This window comes from Pristis pectinata, chromosome 4, assembly GCF_009764475.1.
Source record: "Pristis pectinata isolate sPriPec2 chromosome 4, sPriPec2.1.pri, whole genome shotgun sequence".
Taxonomy (NCBI): Eukaryota; Metazoa; Chordata; class Chondrichthyes; order Rhinopristiformes; family Pristidae; genus Pristis; species Pristis pectinata.
The window spans coordinates 45,132,791-45,141,684 of record NC_067408.1 but is presented as its reverse complement, the minus strand read 5'-3'; the positions used below and the strand labels follow the sequence as shown (position 1 = coordinate 45,141,684).

General features: G+C 40.0%; 1 long non-coding RNA gene across 1 annotated transcript; it reads left to right on the top strand.

Annotated features, from left to right (window-relative positions):
- Positions 1–602: 602 nt before the first annotated feature.
- On the top strand, positions 603–6,691 carry LOC127569859 (uncharacterized). The gene is made up of 4 exons (XR_007956253.1): positions 603–734; positions 3,296–3,482; positions 5,982–6,061; positions 6,574–6,691. It is a non-coding gene; the product is annotated as an uncharacterized LOC127569859 (long non-coding RNA).
- Positions 6,692–8,894: the final 2,203 nt, after the last annotated feature.

The following is an 8,894-nucleotide window of genomic DNA, read 5'->3' as shown; positions in this document are numbered from 1 at the left end:
TGGATCATGTGCAACTTAACCCAGGCAGAAGGCAGTGTTAGGTGAATTGGAGCATTCTGTTCAGAGAAGTAGAGTTAATGCAGTTAATACGTACATCATTGTCTGAGTCAACACTGTGAAATGTAGTGTTCCTAATTCTCTTGAATAATTACAGATACTTTGCATAAGCCCTAAGTTACTTGTTAAAGATTGAAAATGTAACACATTTTCAGCTGATTTATTTTTATAACTTCTTAATCTTTAATGTTGGTGAAGTTAAACATTTCAAGGGGAAAACTGTGAAGTTTTATGTAATAGGATTTCAAGCTTCCAAAATGACAGGCATCTGAATTGAAAAACACACATCTGTATAGAGAAAACAACTATCGATGCCCTTTCATCTTCCAGAGCTGCAGCACATCAGGAATTACATCGAGACAGCTTTTGTCAGAACCTGACATATGTGGTCTTTGAATTTGACTTTGCATTGAATATTTTGTCAGCAAAATGCAAAGTCATGAAACTTTTGGCCAATTGATTATAATTCGTCATGGATGAGAGGAAAACCAGTTTGCACCACAACAGACTTGTCAATCTCCTCTGGGGTGTATGAATCGGAAGCCAAGCCACAAGCCAAGGGAGGAGGATCATTAAAAGGCCAGAGAATCACTTAGCTACAGTCCAGTATTCAAGCAGGGTGGCACAAATGGCTCAACTCTTCAACTACATATGTGGAAGAAAGCAAAGCTAGAAAGGTATGTTTTAATATGGCAATGTGTGTGTTTCTAATACTTTCAACTTAAAACTGACTAACATTGTATTGTTTATTTCCACTTGGATTTTCAGGGTTTGGCCTCTGGTAGCTTTTCCTGACTGCTCTCTGTTTTTTTTATTTATTTTTCTTGCTCACACTCTTTGCCAACTCATTGCTAGTACACTGATCAGCTCTGTATTCTAGTGTTGCATTCATTCTGAAGGCACAACTCCTGAGAGGTCTCAATTTTCACTTCCTCTGTGTGGCAAGATCAGGTAGGTATTGGAAGGCATGGAGGGTGGTGGGAGCTAGGTGGCATGCATTAAAAATCCAACAAGGGGCTCAGTAATCATTTTCTGACCCAAATGGTTACTGTAGTTTTAACTTCAAAGTCTGAAGAATGCAAATAAAGCTCTGATGATGTAATTGACCTGATCTGGTATTGAAACCAAACCTGAACATTAGCTTCTAAATTGAGCTGCCACAAACAACAGCCAGGGTCAGCAAGATGGTAAATGATTAATTTATATTTTCTTATGTCAGAAGTGATGACACAAGTCATCGTGATGTCTGAATGTAACTGCTGGGTAACTGTTTCAAAAAAGGTTTCCCATTCACTTTGATTGGAAAGTTCTCAAGAGCATGTTGGGTGGGGACTGCTATAATCAGTCAAGCCTTTCCACTATCAGTCTCATACAGGTCAGATGTTTACTTTGTCAAGTTTCTGCCCAGAAGTGGAAATAGAGCTCATGAATTAGAAACCAATCATAACACTGTGCACAGCACTGTAGACTCCAAAGCTTTTTTCTGACAAAGTACAAGAGACACTGAAAAAAAACTCCATCTTTTTCCCATCTGCTTTTTTCTTTTGCTTTATCTATCTATATGATATTAGGGGTGATTTTATGCATTGACTTGAAGATTTCATGCTGCTACCCACTATTTTACAAAGAAGATAATCTGCAAATGTTTTTTATATATTATATAATCTACAAAGGATTTAAGAACTGCCTGAATTTGGCCATTCTGAATTTAACTCTCACAATTATTTCAATATTAGTTCTTTTCTTTCTCCTTGGCCTTTTTATATTCAAATTTTATTTCAATATGTTTTCATATCCCCAAACAGCATGGATATGCAGCATAGATAATAAGTCGGAAACTGCTGGTCTAAAAAACAGAAAATGAATTATCATAACTCAATATTTTTAATTTAAATAATGCCTAAAATAGAAATATTAAAACGTTTCTGTTTTGTAAATCTGTCCAATTTGAAACAACACTGAAAAACAAAAATATGAAAGTATGTGTGAGTGTTTCTTTGGTGGTTTGAAAGATTAATGTTCTGAAATAAAGATGCATTATTGTAAAAGTAACAAAACAAATGCTTCAGTTTAAAAAGCTCTTTAAAGTTTGTTGAAATTATCTCCACACTAAATATGAAACAGTCAATATGGCAGTAACATAATGCAGTCACGTAAAATCTTTCATGCTGTCATATGATTCTATATCAATGTCCGTACTGCCATCATAATGTTTGCATGTCTGTTGTTGCTGTCCTGCAATGTAAGTATATTGAAAACTTTATGCCCAAGGGAAACGCGTTACAAGAAAAAAGGCTGGTGGTAACAGGAGATGCGTCCCTGGAGATGCTAATAGTAACTGTTGTGCTATCTGCAATTTTGGCTAATCTGCTCCCCAATAAATTGTTTGAATAAAATTCACTAAAATGGAAATGTTGTGTGACTTTGTACCAAGAACCAAATTTCTCATTTCTGTTGTTAAAATGTTTAATTTGCGCAGTTGCATTCCATGTTCCATTGAGTAGTTTTACTTTCCACTTGTGGTAAATTAATACACATAAAATGTTCTAAGTTCTTTTAGTGCTGAGCTGGTAGATGGAATTAATTGACCTATACTTAACCACCCAAGTAGCCTTAATAGCCACAGTTGGGACCATTTTCCCTAAATGCTTTATAACTCAAGACACCAGTTTGCTTTGTTATTTAATATGTAAACAATGAGAAATCAGTGCCCAGAGTTTCTACAATGCAGTGAGCAGTAATTTAATTGTATAAGATGCTATTTCATTCTAGTTCATGGTGTGTTTCACATTAAGAGGCTTTGCTGCAGCAATACTTCAAAGTACACTTTGAGTCATGATTGTATTTAGATCTTTAAAGTAATGAGGGGCTATGGTGGAGTAGATAGAGAGAAACAATTTCCTATTGTAGGTGAATCCACAGTGAAAAAAAATCTTGAAAACTAGCGAGGTCATTTAGAAATGAAATCAGGAAGCACCTTTCAAAACAGAAGTGTGGGGAAATCTGAAAGTCAGCTGAGATTTTCAAGGTATGTTGGTAGATTTTCAGTGAGTGCATCAAAGGTTCTTTAGCAAAGGTGAGTAAATGGTATTGAGGTATTGACCAGCTGCAACTTAATTGAAATGCAGAATTCGAAGGCAACTGAAATTGTTGACTGAAAGCCTCCTTCTATCTCCCCACGTGGTTGGATTTCTCTCTATTATCATGTGTTTAATTCAAAGGTTCTGTTCTTTAACAGGTGTCAGTTCACTTTGTGCAGGAAATGAGCTCAAACCAGTATTACTGTACAAATAAACAACTGAAACAGGAAAATAGACGTCAGAATAGCAACAAGTTTTTAATGAAGAATGCAGCTTCAGGAACCAATGAAAGCACTGACGGATTATATAGGATTGTGCATTTCTTCAAGATACAGGATCTTGAAGGTACAGTATGGTCCCCCTTACCTAAAGGTGTTATAGTAGCATTAGAGGTAATTCTAAAGAGTTTCACCGGGCTAATTCCTGGGATGAGAGAGTTGTCCTATCAAGAGAGGCTGGACAGTTTGAGTATTTCTGAGAGTCCTGATGAAGGGTCTTGGCCCGAAACATCGACTGTTTATTTCCCTCCATGGATGCTGCCTGACCTGCTGAGTTCCTCCAGCACTTTTTGTGTATTGCTCCAGATTCCAGCATCTGCAGAATTTCTTGCGTCTTGTGAATATTCCTTGGAGTTTTCATGAATGAGGGGTGACTTTATTCAAATGTACAAGATCCTAAGTAGCTTGGCAGGGTAGATGTTGAGATGTTTTCATTGGTGGGAGAGTCACGAACAAGGAGACATCAGTGCAAAATAAGGGTCTGGTCATATTAAACTGAGGTGTGTAGAAATTTGTTCTCTCAGAGGACAGTGAATCTCTGGAATTCTCCACTCCCGAGGGTGATGGAGGCCAAATCATCAGATATATTTAATATTGAGCAATTGGAGGTTATGGGGAACTAGCACAGAAGAGATAAGGCAGCAGAGATCAGCCTTGATCATATTGAATGGAGGGGCAGGCTTGAGGGTCCTGGTGGCCAACTTCTGCTCCTGTTTTCTTGTGTTTCTCTCACTCTGAGATAGATATTCCAGATAATGCTTTGGTAGTGTAAGTAAAACTTTATTTATACGACACAGTAACAGGCCCTTCTGGCCCAACGAGTCCGCGCTGCCCATTTAAACCCATGTTAACCTACCGGTACATCTTTGGAATGTGGGAGGAAACTGGAGCACCCGGAGGAAATCCACATAGACACAGGGAGAAGGTACAAATTCCTTACAGTCAGCGACGGGAATTAAACCCCGATCACTGGTGCTGTAATAGCATTGCGCTAACCACCATGCTACCGTGCCGCCCTAAAACATATGTCTAGAGTTTCAATTGCCTACAGATGTCTTTATTCCAGAATTATGCAAGCAAATAATCTTTTCCTTTTCCCCCTGATGTGTAACTGCATAATAACAATGTACAAGGTGATATGCATCACTCTGGAAATTTTCCTCCTGGAGGACTGCATGGGAAATTGGACCATATTTTCCTGGCAGCTGCCAGTACTGGCCATTCCAGGACAGCCGTGTTTAATAGCTGGGACTTGCCTCCTTTTACTACCCTTCCCAACAAATCACCTACCCCTTGACTCTTGAGCTTCTGAACCTTTGATCTTTCTGACCACCCTCCATTCACTCTGGACTTCACAACCCCAACCACTTGAAGCTCATGTTCAAAGTCTTCAACATCGAGTGGACAGTCAGAGACTTTTTCCCAGGGCAACAATGGCTAATATGAGGGGACATAATTTTAAGGTGATTGGAGGATGTTATAGGGGGGATGTCAGGGGTACATTTTTTTACACAGAGAGTGGTGGGTGCGTGGAACGCACTGCGTGCAGAGGTTGTGGGGGCAGATACATTAGGGACATTTAAGAGACTTAGATAGACACACGAATGATAGAAAAATAGGGGGCTTTGTGGGAGGGAAGGGTTAGATAGATCTTAGAACAGGACAAAATGTCGGCACAACATTGTGGGCTGAAGGGCCTGTACTGTGCTGTAGTGTTCTATGTTCTATCACTCCTCATCTCCCATCTCTCATCTTCCTGCACCCACTGCCACATACCTGATCACCACCCATGATTGCCTTCCTTCCCAACACTCCTCAATCAATCCAATCTCAGACCCAAATCAGTTCACATCACTCTTCCCACTGACCCTAGTTCCTGATCACCCTTGGCTACAAGCCCTGACCAGGCCTGTTGTGGCCAGCCCCAGAAATAGCCTCAGAGCCAGGCAGCTTCGGACCTTTAGGCCCTCAGTGGTGCTGGAATTTACAGTGGTGGGCTCAGGATTGAAATGGCCAATGAACTATTATTAAATACTCATCCAGTTTGCCTTTGTCCATGCCTTGCGAATGTGTAATTGCTATAAAGTTACTCTAATTATCCTTTTTATCCATAATCATATGGCAATATTCATAATTGTTTGTAACTTTTCTGCTGCTGGAACCAAATATCCATACCAAATGAAAAATGTCCAAACTTACTCTGGAACTAAGGGAATAATAAATTTGTTTACAATGTATATGCAAATCAGGCAATCAATAGTGGTTTTAAAAAATTGTAATGTTCAGCATTCAGTTACCAATGTCTCTGTAGCTGTAAAATAATTATCAAACCTCCTGACATAATTTACATCTGAAAGACAATCAACACATTAGTAGTTACTTGTGAGGAACAAGGGAGCTGGAACAGCCAGCTCATAAACTTGGGCACAAATTTATTCAATTCTTTGAACAATGCTTCAAATTAATTAAATCTTAAAAGCAATGGCTAATTATAGGATCTGTTGAAATATGACAAAATATAGAGCATTATTATTAATGCACACGTTTTTTTTCTGATGTATAACAGTTTTATTCAACATTGATGCTCCTATTATCTCCACAATCTGACTCTGGAGTGAGGACCTAACATGACACGAAGCAAGCAGAGTAAGTATCTCTGAAAGAAGCAAAGTCAATCTGTTTCACCTTGGAATTGGTATAGATCTTGATACCTGACTTATACTGCACACAGTTATTATCAGTGTGAAACAAGTACCAATGTTAATCTTACAGTAAAATGCAAGGATATTGGGCCTGAAGGAGAAAAGTCAACCTATAAACACTAGGTCAGTCCAAAAAAAAGCAGTTTTCCACTACAGGGCGATTTTTCAGGACACTGGTTCTAAAATAAACACTAATTTGGACACGTATTTGAATGATGAGGTTTTTCCATTGTACATGTTATGAGTTGTCCAGAAACCATGGCTGCTTCAAAAACAGTCATGGAATAGATATACTTAAAGAACTAAGCAACAGAATAAGGGAGGATCTTTACTTGAAACATTCAGGCATCTCCAACATCAAGGCAGTAGCTCAGAGCATCTTATTATGTAACTGGATCTCTTCCCTGTGTAGCATGTGCTATATTGTTTGCTTTGTTTCAATTGCCTTTCTTCCAGCTTCACAGCTGAACCAGACTCAGATGTGTCCTGAGTCTTCTGCGCATCAGCATTTCTGCAAGGTAAACTTCGCTTGAAACACTCAGGCATCTTCAACATCAAGGCAGTAGCTCTTGCATTGTTTATTATTCTGGCACAAGCAAGGATCTGCAAGAACTGGCTGGTAACTGCACAGTAACCCAAGGTACCGGATCACAGCCACAGGCAGGATCACTCCAAATATGGAAGTTGTCAATGAGGCTATTCCACAAACAGAAAAATGTGGGTGAGTTTCTTGTTGGGCAGCCATTCAACATTCGATACTGAACTAACTATATCTATTGAGTCTCCAAGATCAACACAATTAACCTCTCATCCTCCTTCTCTTCCCTCCTCCCTCCCAGGAACAAGGTGATTTGCTTGCACTCCAGTCTGTGGGTTGTAGGGCAGCTAATGAGGCCAACGTGGCATCCACAGACTTTGCCACATGTGAGACAGGAAGGTGCTTGAAAAGTGTATAGCTTGAAAGGTGATGAGTTTCTTCTGTTGTTTACACTGCACTTTCTTGTGCCCCTGATGAATGGACTCAAGGTTCTCAATGATCTCCTGTTCCATTTTGAAAGCTTATTGGCCAGGGCCAGTAAGGTTATAACGATCAGAGATTTCAAAAGCTAGTGAATTGGTTAAACTTGTACATTTGTGAATATTGCTAAACTAATTTCACTGTTTCTTGAAAGGAAAAATAGCATTGTAATATATGTAAGTAAGTGTGGCAGCATTCAATGGTCTGTTTGATCAGGTGTGAATGTCCACAATCAGGAATATAGAACAGTATAGCACAGGAACAGGCCCTTCGGCCTATGATGTTTTGCCAAACTAATTAAACTAGTAATTAAATGCCTAACTAAACTAATCCCTTCTGCCTACACAATGTCCATATCCCTCCATTCTCTGCACATTCATGTGCCTATCTAAAGGCCTCTTAAATGGCTTTATTCATATTTGCCTGCACCACCACCCCTGGCAGTGCATTCCAGGCACTCACCAGTCTCTGTGTATTTAAAAAAAACGTCCCGCACATCTCCTTTGAACTTACCCCCTCTCACCTTAAATGAATGCCCTCTAGTATTAGACATTTTGATCCTGGGAGAAAGATACTGGCTGTCTACTCTATCTATGCCTTTCATAATTTTATAAACCTCAATCAGATTTCCCCTCAGCCTCCACCGAGAAATCAATCCAAGTTTGTCCAACCTCTCCTTATAGCACATGCCCTGGCAGCATCCTGGCAAACCTCTTCTGCACCCTCTCCAAAGCCTCCAAAGCATCTTTCCTGTAATGCGGCAACTAGAATTGAATGCAATACTCCAGATGCAGCCCAACCAGAGTTTTATAAAGCTGCAACATAACTTCCCGACTCTTGAACTCGGTGCCTCGACTAATATAGGCAAGTATGCCATATGCCTGCTTTACCACCTTATCAACCTGTGCAGCTACTTTCAGGGAGCTATGGACTTGGACCCCGAATCTTCTCTGTACATCAACACTGTTAAGAGTCTTGCCACATAACAGTGCAGTGTCCCTTTACATTAGATATCCCAAAGTGGAACACCTCATATTTGGCCGGATTAAAATCCATCTGTCATTTCTCCACCCATATCTGAAACTGATCTGTATCCCACCGCATCCTTTAGTAATCTTCTACGTTATCCGCAACACCCTCAATCTTTGTATCATCTGCGAACATACTAACCCACCCATCTACATTTTCATCCAGGTCATTTATATATTTCACAAACAGCAGAAATCCCATTATGGATCCCTGCAGAACACCACTAGTCACGGACCTCCAGCCAGAATAAGTCCTGTCGACCACTGCCCTCTGTCTTCTATGGGCAAGCCAATTCTGAATCTAAACGGCCAATTCACCATGGATCCCATCATCTTAATCTTTTGAATGAGCCTCCCAGGAGGGACCTTGTTAAACGCCTTACTAAAATCCATGTAGACAACATCCACAGCTCTACCTTCATCAATCACCCTCATCACCTCCTCAAAACACTCAATCAAGTCAGTAAGACATGACTTGCCCCGTACAAAGCCATGCTGACTGTCCCTAAGTAGGCCATGGTTTTCCAAATGATCATAAATTCTATCCCTAGGAATCCTCTCCAGTAGCTTCCCTACTTCTGATGTGAGATTCACCAATCTATCGTTTCCAAGATTATCCCTATTTCCCTTCTTGAATAATAGGACAACATCAGCTATTTTCCAGTCCCCCAGGACCTCGCCTGTGTCTAGAAAGGACACAAAGGTCTTGGTCAAGGCTCCAGAAATCTCAT